The sequence below is a fragment of the Chelonoidis abingdonii genome, chromosome 1 (genome assembly GCF_003597395.2).
Source record: "Chelonoidis abingdonii isolate Lonesome George chromosome 1, CheloAbing_2.0, whole genome shotgun sequence".
In the NCBI taxonomy this organism is placed as follows: Eukaryota; Metazoa; Chordata; order Testudines; family Testudinidae; genus Chelonoidis; species Chelonoidis abingdonii.
Window position 1 is genome coordinate 113,268,951 of NC_133769.1, and position 14,078 is coordinate 113,283,028.

The following is a 14,078-nucleotide window of genomic DNA, read 5'->3' on the forward strand; positions in this document are numbered from 1 at the left end:
AGAAATCCAGGAGGCAAAAAGCTGCTTTTTCCTGAGCTCACGCCTGCCTCTTTTATTATAAATTACACATGCGCAAATGCACGCCAATTCAAAGTTTTCCTAACAAAAATTCTCCATCACGACTCAGAAAGCATAGCAAAACTACAAACAGCCCCAGCCTCAAACACAAGTAGTCAGCTGTGAGAAAACTGCAGAAGAGGCAAGCTACAACAACACTGCCAGTGCAGACGAAAGCCGACTGTGTGAAAAGAAAGGGGGGAGGATGGAGAGGCAATTCCTGCGAATAACAAAGCGGTGTGACCAGCTTGCAAGCAAAACACAATCCGCCCCAGGTTAAAGGCACCCAGGCCCTGTGGGCCGGGTCATTCCTACCATCCCTATTTTCATCTAAAATAGACTGTGGGTCACGGTACCCACGCACTGTTTCTCAGACGTCCACGTCGTCAGCAGACAGCCTTATAGCTTGCGTTGAGGACCAAGTAGCTAATGCACATTGAATAAGGAAGAACGCACTGGAATAAAACAGCAACAGCTCACAGTCCCAGCAGCGCCCATCAATATCGCAAAGGCTGTTCTTCAGCCATTAAATAGGTAGCCACACCAGTGCCAATCCAGAACCCTAATCCGACGCCGTTATGTGTGATGATTCTTATAGCTCCTCCCAATCGCCTAATGGAAGTGGCTGTATGTCAATTAAAGCAACACATATTTTAATTAAGGCACAACCATAATGAATGCTTAAAAAACAAAAATCTATTAGAGCGCTCTATTTATCTAAAATCGCATCTCTTAAATCATGCTGCTCTGATTCAAGGCCAAATAGCTGAGAGGTTTGCATTTAATGCTTTGACCTGCAAGCATCCAAATACCCAAAGTGGCGTGCATCATATACAGCCAGTGCTGGAAACTCCAACCAGTGATATCGCAGAGACATATATCTGCTTTGCTAGCACGCACCCCGAGGAATCACAGCTCCTGACAATTCCATAGATCGCTTGCGCGGCGAATAAATTGAAGGCAACACAACAGTCAGTGCTGCTAACAGCAGCGCGTGCCATACTAAGATTGCAGGGAAATAAAGAAAGTCTATGTCCAACAGTAAAAAAACCAACCTGTTGAAGGATGATATGCGCATATTAAAGGACACATAAACAATAGTTGAGCAATTAAAAATATCATATTGACTTCATCACATCCTTTGGCACCTTATTACTTGTGCAATATCTCATTCTCCTGCACGGTAATAATTCACACTAGGCCACATGAGGGTGTAAAGGGGAACAAAGGCAACTGTGGGCAAAAAATTTGGCACTGGGCCAATTAACCATGCAGATACGTAATGGAGCAATCTGTTTATTAATTCTACAACTTGGTGTCAAGTCTTTCCTTCACCCGGGCCCTTAGCTCTCCCCTCCACTGGGATCCCATTCACCTCGACTACTTCCTTAAAAATGTTGTGGTATATGGGATCATTGGCCTGATTCTGACCAAAATTCCCACGTGCAGTCCCTATTTGTCCCATGTCAGGGGTGTCCACCTCCGTCTCCCCCGCAGGGACAGCCCCGGGGGAACCTGGTCCAACAATTGGGTTGGAGTTGGCTGACCTAGTCCCGCTGTCAGCTGAGACCCTTCTTTCCCCTGCCAGTGTAGGCGTCAGGTACTGGGTCAGGATCCTCGTCCCCCTCCTTTTATTGGCCCTCCGTTCCCTCCGAGTCTTCCTGGACTTCCCCGGTGGGGAGAACACATCCTGGCTAAACTCGTGGAAAGCGGGGAGAGGGTCCCCTATCTGGGCCACCCTTTGGATCCCAGGGTCCTCCCTTCCTTCTCCCTCATTCCCAGGGAGTAGACCATCAAACCCCGGGAAGTCTCGTCCGATAAGGACAGGGTAAGGGAGTTTCGGAACGACTCCCACTGTCATCTCGGTGGGGTTTCCGAGAACTTCGATGCATACAGGGACGGTCGGGTAGTAGCTGACATCCCCATATACACAGGATATTCCCGAGCGTTTGGCCTGGGATAGTTGGCCCGGCCTAACCAGCTTCCCTGAGACCAGTGTAACTGCACTGCCCGAGTTTATTAATGCAGTGGTTTCTACACCGTTCAGCTTAACGGCCCTAGTGTATCTATGAGGGACCATCGCAACCCCGACTAGACTTATTAGATCGCATGGTCCCCCTATATCTCCCAGTTCACCCTGCATTGGCTTTCCAAGATTAGGGCATTGGGCAGCAATATGCCCTAATTCACCACAGGCATAACATCGATACCCCACCCTGGGCAGCTCCCTATTTTTTGGGCTGCTGGGATGTATCCCCTGAGCCTTTCTTCCCCAGTCCTCCAGTCTCTCCGGGACTGCCTGGCTCAGCACTCATCTGCTCTAGTCCATACCTGGCCGTTCCACTGTACATCAAATCCAAGTCTCTCCAGGCCTCCCACCACTCGCCTCTCTCTCTCGCTTCGAGGAGCATCTGACCGTTTGGCCAGGCGTGCCGCTGGTTCAACTAATCACTCTATAAATAACCCGTGACGTTTCGGCGATTCTCTGGCGTAAGAGGTGGCTTTTGAGAATAGTAGAAAGGCTGCTGGAGGACTACATTTTCATACTCGAGCTCTGGAAGCAAAGTGGCTCCACCGCATCCCTGCAGGAGATTGCCAGGAGTGCAGACACCTCAAGTCGGTGCCCTAGGTTCAGATGCAATCGAATGATACGGCTCAAATTTTTCGCCCAGTCTGGATAATCGGAGGGTCCCGCCTCCGATACCATAGTCGTCTCTCCTTGCCTATAAGCTGACAAGCATAGCAGGAAAGCTCTTTAACACGCATTTATTGATGAGCCCTTATGGAGCAAATAGGACAAGTTCATCCCTATGTGTTAGGCCGCTTTGCTTGATAGGGAAGCTCCATATCACCGGGATCCAGAGTCGGTTCTCATGAATGACGCGTCAACCCGCTTGGTGAGCGAAAGGCCTTCAGGTCCACGCCCTAAGGTCCCTGTCCAAGGTTGCTCGGGCCCCAGGCCCTCGGGCGCCAGTATGAAGGAAAGACTTGACACCAAGTGCTAAAATCCGAGGAGGCCGAAAGGCTAGCTGAGAGAGAGAAGTTGATGAGTGGCTAAGTGCCTCTCAGTGCATGCCTTTCTGAGGGCTCACTCCCCTTATCCTAATCCACGCGCCAAAATGCACAGCACAATTTCAAAGTTTCCTTACGAAAATCTTCCATTCACGAGCTCAGTATTATGCATAGCAAAACTACAAAACATCCCAGCTGGCAAAACAGTAGTTCAGTGTTGAGAAACGTGCAGAAGATGTCGCACTAAATCCCAGAAGAGGCCGACTGTGTGAAAGTCAAGGAGGGGAGGGATGGAGAAGGCCCAAGTTTCCTGTCGAGATAAGCAAAGCGGGTTCCCAGCTTGCAAGCAAGAACAAATGCCCCAATTAAGGGGCACCCAGGCCTGTGGCCCGGCGTTCATTCCTACAACCTGGGTGATCCTCATTACATATGATTAAAAAGATCTGCTGATGTAAGATGTCCGGCGTCAAGAGCAAAGTCATCGAACTAATCTTTGGTCCCCGCCCAGGCGCATACAATATCAAAAGGGGCGTGGAGATAATGGATCTGGCCCCACCACCGTCCATCTGCTGTTTTTGATGGGCCATCTTAGGCACTGGATAAGGACCCTCGATCGGATTCTACAGAGGGTTTTTTGGTCTGCATTTATGCAGCCATCTGACGATATTGTTCCTCCTGTCCGGAGTCCAATTACATGGCCCCTAATCCCCTACTTAAGGGCCCCTCTTGGTCCTCTACCAATTTTACTGAGGTTTCCGTTCGATGCGAATACTATGGACATATGGGGGCCATTGGAAAAGTCAGCCGGGGATCAGTACATCCTGGTTTAGTATAGATGTATTGCCACCCGGCTGTTGGCCGTCCCCCTACGGAATTACATGTCCAATCCATAGCCAAAGAAATTAGTCCAGATATTCTCCAGAGTAGGGTACCTAAGGAGATGTCCTGACGGGACCAAGGACCCTTTGTTTCTAAGAGCTGTCATGAAAGGACTGATGTACACATAACTCCACATATGGATCCCTCAAACGTCGGTTCTACCCACCCCTCCAGATCCGATGCCTCGACTGAACGCTTTAATTAGGACATTGTAAGAACAATGTTTACGAAAGGTTGATTCTAACGCTGCGATGGAAAAGACTGGGATGCCCTGCTACCTATGTTGCTGTTTGCTGCCTCTGGGAAAGTCTCTCCTCAGGCCTCTCCACTGGATTCCTCCCCCTTCGAGCTGTTATATGGTCGTCCCCCAGGGTATACTGGACCTGCGCTAAGAAGACTGGGAAGAGCAGCCAAACTCCGGCGCAAGAAGACTACTTGTGCGATACATGTGACTCACTCAAAACTCGATTTCGCAGACAGCCCCGACATTTGCAAGTCACCCTCCATTGGTGTGCGGCGAACAACATGGAGAAGGCCCAAGGGGGGCGTAACAAGACATCCTACCCATACGCTCAAGCCCAAGAGTCCCGGAAGTTCCAGGTGGAGGGAGGCCCGCGGTGATGGCTCGAGCATACCCACGGCGGAGAGCAAGCTCGCTGGCCAGATGGCAGGGACCCCTATTGAGGTAATCGACCTCGGATAGGAGAAGTTGACTATGAAGGTCTGGCAGCCAGGTGCGCCGAAGCTGGAGCAGTATCTACCATATAAATCTTGCTGAACACTGGCAGGATAGAGAACGCCTGGGTTGCTGCGCTCGGGGGCGCCATCCATCCAAATCAATCCGCTAAAGTGGGACGAGTACCGCCCTGACCTGTGATAATACCCCCCTGGTGACCCCGGAACAATTCGACGAGTGGCATCAGCTGCTGGTCAACGTACTCAAGATGTTGTTCTCGGAGTAGCCAGTAGACTATCGGTAGTTTCACCATCACACTTCACAGAGCCCGGAGTGAAGGTGCACGTCAAGTCATACCGGATCCCGGAGGCCAAGAGAAGAATCCCCAATAAATATAATGATGCTGCTCATGTTCCTGCTGGAGTCTCATAGTCAAGCCGTCTTCGGAACTCTTTCTCTCATCTACTGTCCTTAACTTCGCAACGCAAAACGAGCTTGTCCGATTTTGATACCTACCCTTTACTCATGTCAGGATCGATGAGCTGATTGACAGACTGGAAAGTGGCCCGGTTTTATGTTCCCTTATAAATAGTCATACAGAGCTGAACCGGCCGACAAGGGGAAGACGGCTTCTATATACCTCTCCCTGAAGGACTATATCGAATACACTGTTCTCCCTTGGATTGCATGGGGCCCCCGCCGCACCTTCCACTGGTTATTACAATCTGTTACGGGCCACATAGTGGAGTAGCGCCGCTGCTGTGGCCGCATCCTATCTGAATCCGGCACTGTCCTCATCACTTCGTATCCGCCCCCCCGAGTGGAGCGCACGCTCGAGGAAGATAGAGGCAGTTCCTATGTTTTGACCCTGAGCATTCAGGACGCAGGACCTGGACCGCAAATCCCGTCCAACAGGTGTTCGATTGGGTATGTTTAGCGAGCCAACCTACCATAGTTGAGCGTCCAGTATTTTGGGCGAGGGGTTGCCCTGGTGAGGCCCGCAAGACTCCATACGAACCGGACGCAGATACAGAAGGGTGTAGGCCCCGGCGCCACTTTTTCTCCGTGAAAGGAACCCATGCGTTCCCGGAGTGCAGAGTTGCGCGCTGAGAGGACTTCGCGGATGGCGAGCAGACGGCCCCAGCTGTACCTATCTTTTAGCGAGCGGGCGTTGCACTCCCACCACTTTGCGCCACCCAGGGTCCCCAGCACATTTGCCATGTGTAACGGATCCTGACAGGGCTCGGGCCTCCAGACATAGTTAAAAATGGTCCTGCTTCCGCTCCGGCCGCTCACCGAGAGGCCGCTTTTTGACGGGAATTGACTTACACCTCTTGCAGATATCGTCATTAAAAACCTCGTGTCCTCGTGCACGGACTGTTTACCTAGTACGCTCCCCTAGCGAAACTAGTGGAGGGTCATGGTGCAGTTTTCTCACAGGGCCCGCAAACGGAACGTCCTCGCGGAAGTGAGGGGCTTCGGCGACGCTCCCGCGTGTCTTTTCCCAAGATGGCCCCGGGTGCGGAGAGCGAATCACCCCGTACATCGTGTTCGTCCCCAGGACCTAGTCTAGAAAGCTTCCTCGCGCCTTAGGGAATCATTAACCTGAATACCCGCCATCGTGTCCCGAGAAGGGAAGTTCCCCTAGGGCGCGTTAAATGTGGGCCCGTTTTAGTCAGAAGGCTCCTTTTGAGCGCCTGTCCTAGGTTCAATCCTACATGGGTACCGGAGATTATATGACCACGCTTGGTTCCTGCGGGTACCTATGGGCCCCGTCTTCGCCAGTGGATTTGCTAGCCCAACACCACTGAGGACACGGGAAATGCCCTCGCGTGGCGAGTCTCGAGAGGGCAATTTGGGTCACCCTATCGCCTTTTGCAATCACTTTTCCTCAGGCTTCAGCCGTCCGGCTCCTGGTTCCGTCGCCTATGACATGGCAATGGCGGATGGGGCCTGTCATAGGCCGCCCAGTGGCCTGCACTGCTTGTCCCGACCCAAAGTTCGACCCAACCCCTGCTGCCGTGTTTTGAAGCGGGACCTCGGTGCGCGCGCGAATATATGGCAACTACAAAAAGTTTATTTTTTATTTAGGTGGTTTATTACAACTTGCCCAGAAACAATTAAAAAAGTAGATGGCTTTGCCACAGAGCAACTCAAACTCACATAGGATATCCCACTTCTTGAACCAACATTAGGTGATCAGGTTGAAGAGCAAGAGGTTACCTTGCACTATCCCTCGTGTTCTTGTGTAGGTCAGTAGCCTCATGTGAGCGACATATATGCTTTCCGGCCTCTGGGACGAGGGAGTTAGCAAGGGCAAATGAATAGCGTTTTGCGTGGCGCAACCAATTGCTGGAAACTCTAATATATGAAAAGCACATCGTGCAGGGAAAGCAAAAGGGACCCTTCCCATCTCACAGGGGCTGGCTGTCTCCCTTCTTCAGCCGGCCCCTTGCGCTCTAGTTTCCTCTCTTCTTGGGGAGAATGCTATGTGTCTTGCAAGAATGAAGTCATCAGAGTTCAGCGCCCTACTTGTCTGGGAGCTACTCTGCTTCTCTCTTTCTCTTCCTCCCCCACTTGCTTCCCTCCCAGGGAGGTTTTAAAAAGGTCTCCAGCAATTGGGGCCAGCTGAATCTAATTAGTTCCCTGCTAACCCCTGTCCCAGCTGAACCTTATTCCTCCAGGGCTAAGCCTTCCGGGACCAATTACTACCCCTCTCCTGGTAGCTAATTGTCCTGAGTTTGCCACAGTCTGTCTTCATTTCTTGCAGCTTGGAAATTATGTAAATTTTCTATATCTCCGAGTTGTTTAGATGTTTTTCATTTCTATGTCAAAATGTAAAATTAGAATTTACACTTAACTGATATGGATGGAAACTATTAACATTATTTTCCAGAGAAGACTGGAGGCATTTCATTCAGTTAAATCAAGCAATAATCTTGAAAGCCATGATCATTCTTTGAACACCAGTATTAACCATCACACACATACACAGAGTGTTTGCACATGGAAAGTTTCTTCCATTTGAAAAGCTTCTATTGGCTTGAGAGAAGTTCCTTATTCTTAAAAGTTGTGATCCAATGCCTCTTGAAGTCAATGAGTCTCTCCTTGGACTTCATTGGGTGTTCAATGAAGGCTCAAAGTGGGGAATGCTGATAGAACTGGTAATACCTCTCAAATGAGAAATCTTTAAGTTCACCCCTTGTATGTTGGTGGGTATGTGTGCATGTATAAAATAGTTCTTCTAATGTACAAAGAAAAGGCAGTAACTCAGCTAAATGTATATTTTAAAATGTACTTATACACCTCTCAGTAGCTCCATAATGTAAGTTCCATCTGTCTGTGGCAAAGTTGCAGCCTGTCCAATTCTTGATCAAAATAACAGTAGAAAATTAAATCTAAGTATTTATATTTAATGCAAGTAAATTCACTTTATATACTGTACAAACTGAAAGATTAGTGTCAGCCTGTCAAACATTCAGTTCTATGAAGTCAGATGTATCTGTAGAATTAGATTTCAAGTAGATAATCTGCTCAGAGTAACAGCTCTCACTGCAAATATAATTACTCCTGTCTTAATCCATTTTAATTAGGTGAGCAAAAATTAGGTAGGCCAGTTTAGTAAACAAACCTTGATAAATGTAATCAAGAAAGACATTACTTCAAAATTACTAGCTAATTTTTTTTTTTTTTTTTTTTGCTATTTGGTAGAGTAAGTTTAGCCTGCTATTTTTAGTTAGAGGTAAGAATACTTAATTGATAACCTGCAAGATGTAACAGTTTTCCTGGTAAATGAGTTCTGCCACACTAACTTTATTAAATTCTAGTCAATATCATGTATTTGTCACAGGCTTGAACAGGTGGGTCAGTAATTTAATTAAAATCAAATTGGATATGGAGATTAGGCATTAGTTAATTCTATTTCAATTATGATTTGCAATTGGATTAGAAAGCATATTAATACCTGGGTTATATATAATGCATACAATGTTCAAGTGAGCTAATGTAGAAGTTAAAATTTCATGCATCAAAACATATTGAAAATAACAATATAATCAGTCTTGAGCCTTTTAAAAAAAATTGGTTTAAATGTTGACTGTGTTTACATAGGAAGTAAAAAGAATTAACAATCCTCTCTAGAAAGAAAGCATCATTGAAAGGCTGTATGCTCCAATGAAAAGGGCACTTGACTGGGACTCAGACTTGGGCTGTGTCACTGATCTGCTGGGTGACTTTGAACAAGCCACTTTGCCTTTCTGTGCCTCTGTTTCCTCGTTCTGTGTAGTGTCTATTATAGGCAGGGCTGGAAGCTATGCCCATTATTAAGGGTGCCCTGACATTTCCCGTTATGAGACTCTGTTTTCAGTTATAATGTTGCCAAACATTTGCCAGTCAGACTGAAATTTTACATTCCAGGTGTATGCCTTAATTTGGGCATTTCCTAACTTTTGAGTACTTGACATTGCAACCTTAATGTTCTTTTAATTGGAGTGTGGGGCAAAGGGAAAGAGAGAATAATTTAGGCTGCAAGCTCATTATGTTTTCAGTATGTGTATGTACAGTGCCTAATATGATGAAACTCCAGTTGTGGCTGCCACCACTAGGCAGTATTGTAATAAGAAAACATCATCAAAGTTGATGGATGCTTGGACACCTTGTACTGCTTGTAGACAGGGTCAAATCAGCACAGTTGCCCTAGTCATTGGCTACAGGTAAGGAGAGTACACAATTCAATTTGGAGGCCAACCGTGTGTTCAAAGATGGTTTTAAGCCACATTTTCTCTCCTTTCTCTCCTTCAGTGGGCATAGGTGGCAAGTTCCATACCCACGTGGTGCTCGGGCACAAGCAATATTCAGAGCCAGGGGCCCAGCTCCACCAAAATTTCGGGCTGGGGTGGCCCCCCTCCCCATGGCCCCAACTTGCTGCCCCCGTCTCCTGCTCACCTTTCCTAGGCCCCTTACCAAAGCGTCTCTGTCTTTGTCTCCTCCATGCTGCTTCCCTGAAGCAATTGCTGCTGCAGGGTCCTAGTGCCCCCCATCTCCCTGCCAGGGCAGCCTGACTCTGAGCCAGCCCTTCCCCCTCAAACCCTTCCCTTTTCCACAGCCCCCCCNGTGGGGGTCAGTGTACTGCTGGAGGGGCAGAAAAGGGGGGCTTCTCCCCCAGAGCTCGCTGCTGCTGGCAGGGAAAGGGCTGGGGGCAGTCCTACTCTCTGGCTCCTGTCCCGGAGCAGCCTGCCTGCACCCCAAACTCATCCTCAGCTCTGCCCCACCCCAGATCCCACACCCCCAGTCAGAGCTTTCATTCCCCACCACACCCTCAACCTTCTACCCTAGCCCTGAGGCCCTCCAGCACCCCAAACACCTTATCCCCAGTCCCAGCCAGAGCCCTCATCCCCCCGGACTCCTACTCTCACCCTGATCCCTTCCCACACCCCAAACCCCCCATTTCTAGCCCCAGACAGAGCCCTCACCCCCTACACCTGTACTCTCACCCTGAGCCCCTCCCATACTCCAAACCCCTCATCTGCAGCCACACCCCACAGCCCTCACCCCACAACCCTCACCCCTGCACCCCATCCCTCTGCACCCTGCACCCCAATCCCCTGCCCCAGCCTAGGGCCTGCACCCCAGACTTCCTCCCTCACACAAACTCCCTCCCAGAGCCTTGGGCAGGTGAGGGAGTGGAGTTTGGGCAGGGGCGACTTCTGGGCACCATCAAAATTTCTACAAACATGCCACCCCTGTCAGTGGTAATCACCAGAACACAAAGAAGCCCCAACTATACCCTTTTTGTCCATGATCATTCTCATCCTCCATCTCTCATTCCAACTCAACTCCTCCAGCCAGGACATCTACATCACTTTTCCCAACCTTCTCCAAACAGCATATTGTTCCTCTACTGTTCGTGACTGACATGCTGTTGCTGCAATGCCCAGCTACTAAACTTATGCCCATCCAGCCTCTCTTCATGGTTTTTCTGTCTGTGCAGCTCCCTGCACAACTTCTGATCTGAGCGAGCTACCTGCCCACATCTTTCTCCAAAATTGCCACACCCTAGTCCTGGATCTCTTGAACCTGTGGGTTAATACACACCTGCCTATAGTGCTGTGCAAACTCTGCAGTACTCACTTGCAAGCCATGCAAGTTCATGCAAACCATATCATGCAGGCTAAATTCACGTGTTGACAGTGTATCACTTGATGATATGAGTTCCATAGCAATTGTGCTCTAGGAGAGAGTAGTGATAAGAACACTGGGGGCATCTGTGCCTGCAAGCTCTGAGTCAGCATCAGAAGAAATGGGATACATTCATGCCATTCATTGTCTTCCTGGGAATGACAAGTGAATTCTGCTTCTTTATAAACCATATATAGGTTGGAGGAGTTCACAGGCCCGTACAGGACACCTGCACAAAGACCCTTTTACAGGTATCAGTGACTTCACTTCCTGAAGATCCCACAGAGATGGACAGGCCACCCAAACACTCTGGGGGGAGGTAGGGGAGGATGGTAGTTGGAAAGGGTGACTGGAGGAAGGATGTGGGTGGATAGTGGTAGGTGAACAACATTAACACAAATTTGAAATTGCTGTCTTATCCTTGCACTGCTAGGCCTGATTCTCCTCTCACTTCAGTCAACCTGCCACTGGAGTAGCTCCTTTAACTTCGGTGACACCTGAGTGACACTGGCATAAGTCAGAGCAGAATAAGGCCTGTTGTCCATCACTTTGTCATCCTTTTGGCCTGATTCCAACTGCTTAGGCAGAAACACCCTAATAACAAGAGAGATTTTCTAGGGAGTATAATACTAATAATTCCTATGCTTCTTCATATTCTCTCTCTTCTCTGGTGTTTGGATCCAATAAAGGTCATTCCAGAGGTTAATTTATATGGATTTATATGACTACCAGTACTTAAATTGCAGTTAACCACATTTTCAAATCGCAATTTCAAGCAGCGTGATGTAGTCTTGGAACATGTAGCTTGACTTGGCTCCATTTAGCTGGTTCTTTCTACAAACTATTAAATTTCTAATAGAAGCCTCCTGGCTTTGAGAGGAATTTAGACCATTCATGACCTCATTTCCACTGTCTCAGGCTAAATTTAAATCTAAGCACCTTCCTGACGATTATCATTTTAGCTCAGGTCTTTCAATCCATCACTCTCTGATGACCTTCAAGAAAGTTGAGATTTCTTATTTCAATCGTGACTTATCACTGCTTTTTTTATGTAGGAAATTATGGCATTGCTGCTCAAAATAAATCAGCCAAAAGAGACTGAAATTCCTGTCTTCACTGGCCCCAGACATTTCAGTCATCTCTTAATAAAAAACATATTTTATCTTTATTTCTCCTATATGTATGCTGCTTATGTTAACATTCCCTTTCTTATGCTGGGAGCCCCTGGATTGCTTGTAACATTGCTGTACGCAATAGATTAGTTTCATTCCTGGTCCCCTCATTGCCCAGTCAGGAGATACTACAATGTCAGCACCAGCATTTCTCACAGGGGAATAGAAGAAAGGATTCCCTGTTACTAACCAAACTCCTCCTCTTTCCTCTCCAACTTTCCTCATTCTCCCGTTTTCAGTCAGTGCTGAAAGTATCAACCCCCAGTCCTGAGTGACAAGGAGCATGGTAACTTTGACTCTTTCCTCTCTCTTACATCCAGGCCTTCTGTTTCAATGAAACCTAAGGATATGTCTACAAAGACACTGGAAGGTGTAATTTCTAGCTTGAAGAGACACAGTCACTAGCTCCAGTCGAGCTAGCCTGCTAAAAATAGAAGTGTAGCCATAGCGACACTAGTGGTTGAAGGTGCTACCCACCCAAAGTACATACCTCTGAGCTCATACTTGGGACAACTAGCCTGGCCCACCACTCACACTGCTGCGGTTACACTTCTATTTACTTCTTCCAGCTCTAGTGTAGACAAATCTTAAGAAAGGGGGAGAAGCTGTGAGCAAAAGCAGTCATACAGCCGGATTTTCACACCCTTGTATGTGGCCAAGAGACTTGGAGCCAGCTTGTAGAACTGAGATGGGAGAGGGCCTCAGAGTCCGCAACCATGGTGATCCAGCACTCTAAAGACCTCTGAATGGAGGGAGAAAACCAACATCAGATATTCTTACATAGGCCATGAGTTCTCAACCTTTAGGTCATGACCCCCAACAGGCGTCAAAAGAATTGCAACTGCTCTGCCCTTGCTAGCTATGGAAAAGACATTGCAATACGGGTAAAGTTGAGAACCACTATTGTAGTCCGCAGGCTAGTTGCCACGGATTGCCCATGGGCTGTCAGGCAGATTAATTACATAGGCTTGATACAGGAGGAGGGTGACTTTCACTCAGTCTGATTTGCCACTGCAGGGAAGTTTTCCATGTGGTGCAATGGGAATTATGAATCACATAAATTAAAGACAGAAAAAAGTCCATCCCTCTTCCCTTCTGTTAATGCAGAATTGTTTCCCACAAGACATTATCTTGTGCATTGTTCCGTCCAGTTTTAGGTGCCCCAAAGTGATAGCCTTTTATACATCCCTTGAAAGACTATGCCATAGCCTAAGAGATCTCACTGTCAGGAAGCTTTTCCTGATATTCAAGCTTTAATTTCCATGTCTTAATTTCATCCTATTAATCCTGATTATCCTTTTGTTTACTGCTCAAATAAAGACTCTCCATCATTGCTGTTTATACCTTTCAAATATATGCAACTGTTACAATATTATCCCCTTCTTTGTCAGCTCTTAGACCCTGATCCTGTAATAGAGGCCTGGTCTACACTACGCGTTTAAATTGATTTAAAGAGCGTTAAATCGATTTAACGCTGTACCTGTCCACACTACAACTCCCTTTATATCGATATAAAGGGCTCTTTAAATCGATTTCTGTACTCCACGCCGACGAGAGGAGTAGCGCTAAATTCGATATTAACATATCAGATTATGGTTAGTGTGGACGGAAATCGACGTTATTGGCCTCTGGGCGGTATCCCACAGTGCACCACTGACCGCTCTGGACAGCAATCTGAACTCGGATGCAGCGGGCAAGGTAAACAGGAAAAGCCCCACGAACTTCTGAGCATTTACCTGTTGGCCCAGCGGAGCTCTGATCAGTCATGGGTGGCGACGCAGTCTCAAATCCAAAAGAGCTCCAGCATGGACGCGTATGGGGAGATACTAGATCTGATCGCTGTAATGGGGAGACAAATCTGTTGTATCAGAGCTCTGTTACAGACACGAAATGCAAGCGTTTGAAAAAAAAATCGGTCAGAGATACACAGCGACTCGTGACAAGCGTAACGGAAGCCCGAGACTCATGGCCAGCTCATGAATGAGGGTAACTGAGGACTCCAGCTATCCCACAGTCCACAAGCAGTCTCTGAAAAGTATTTTGCCATTCTTGCTGAGCTTCCAGTGTCTGTAAGGTTCAACACAGTGTCCTGGCGTGTTCAGGAC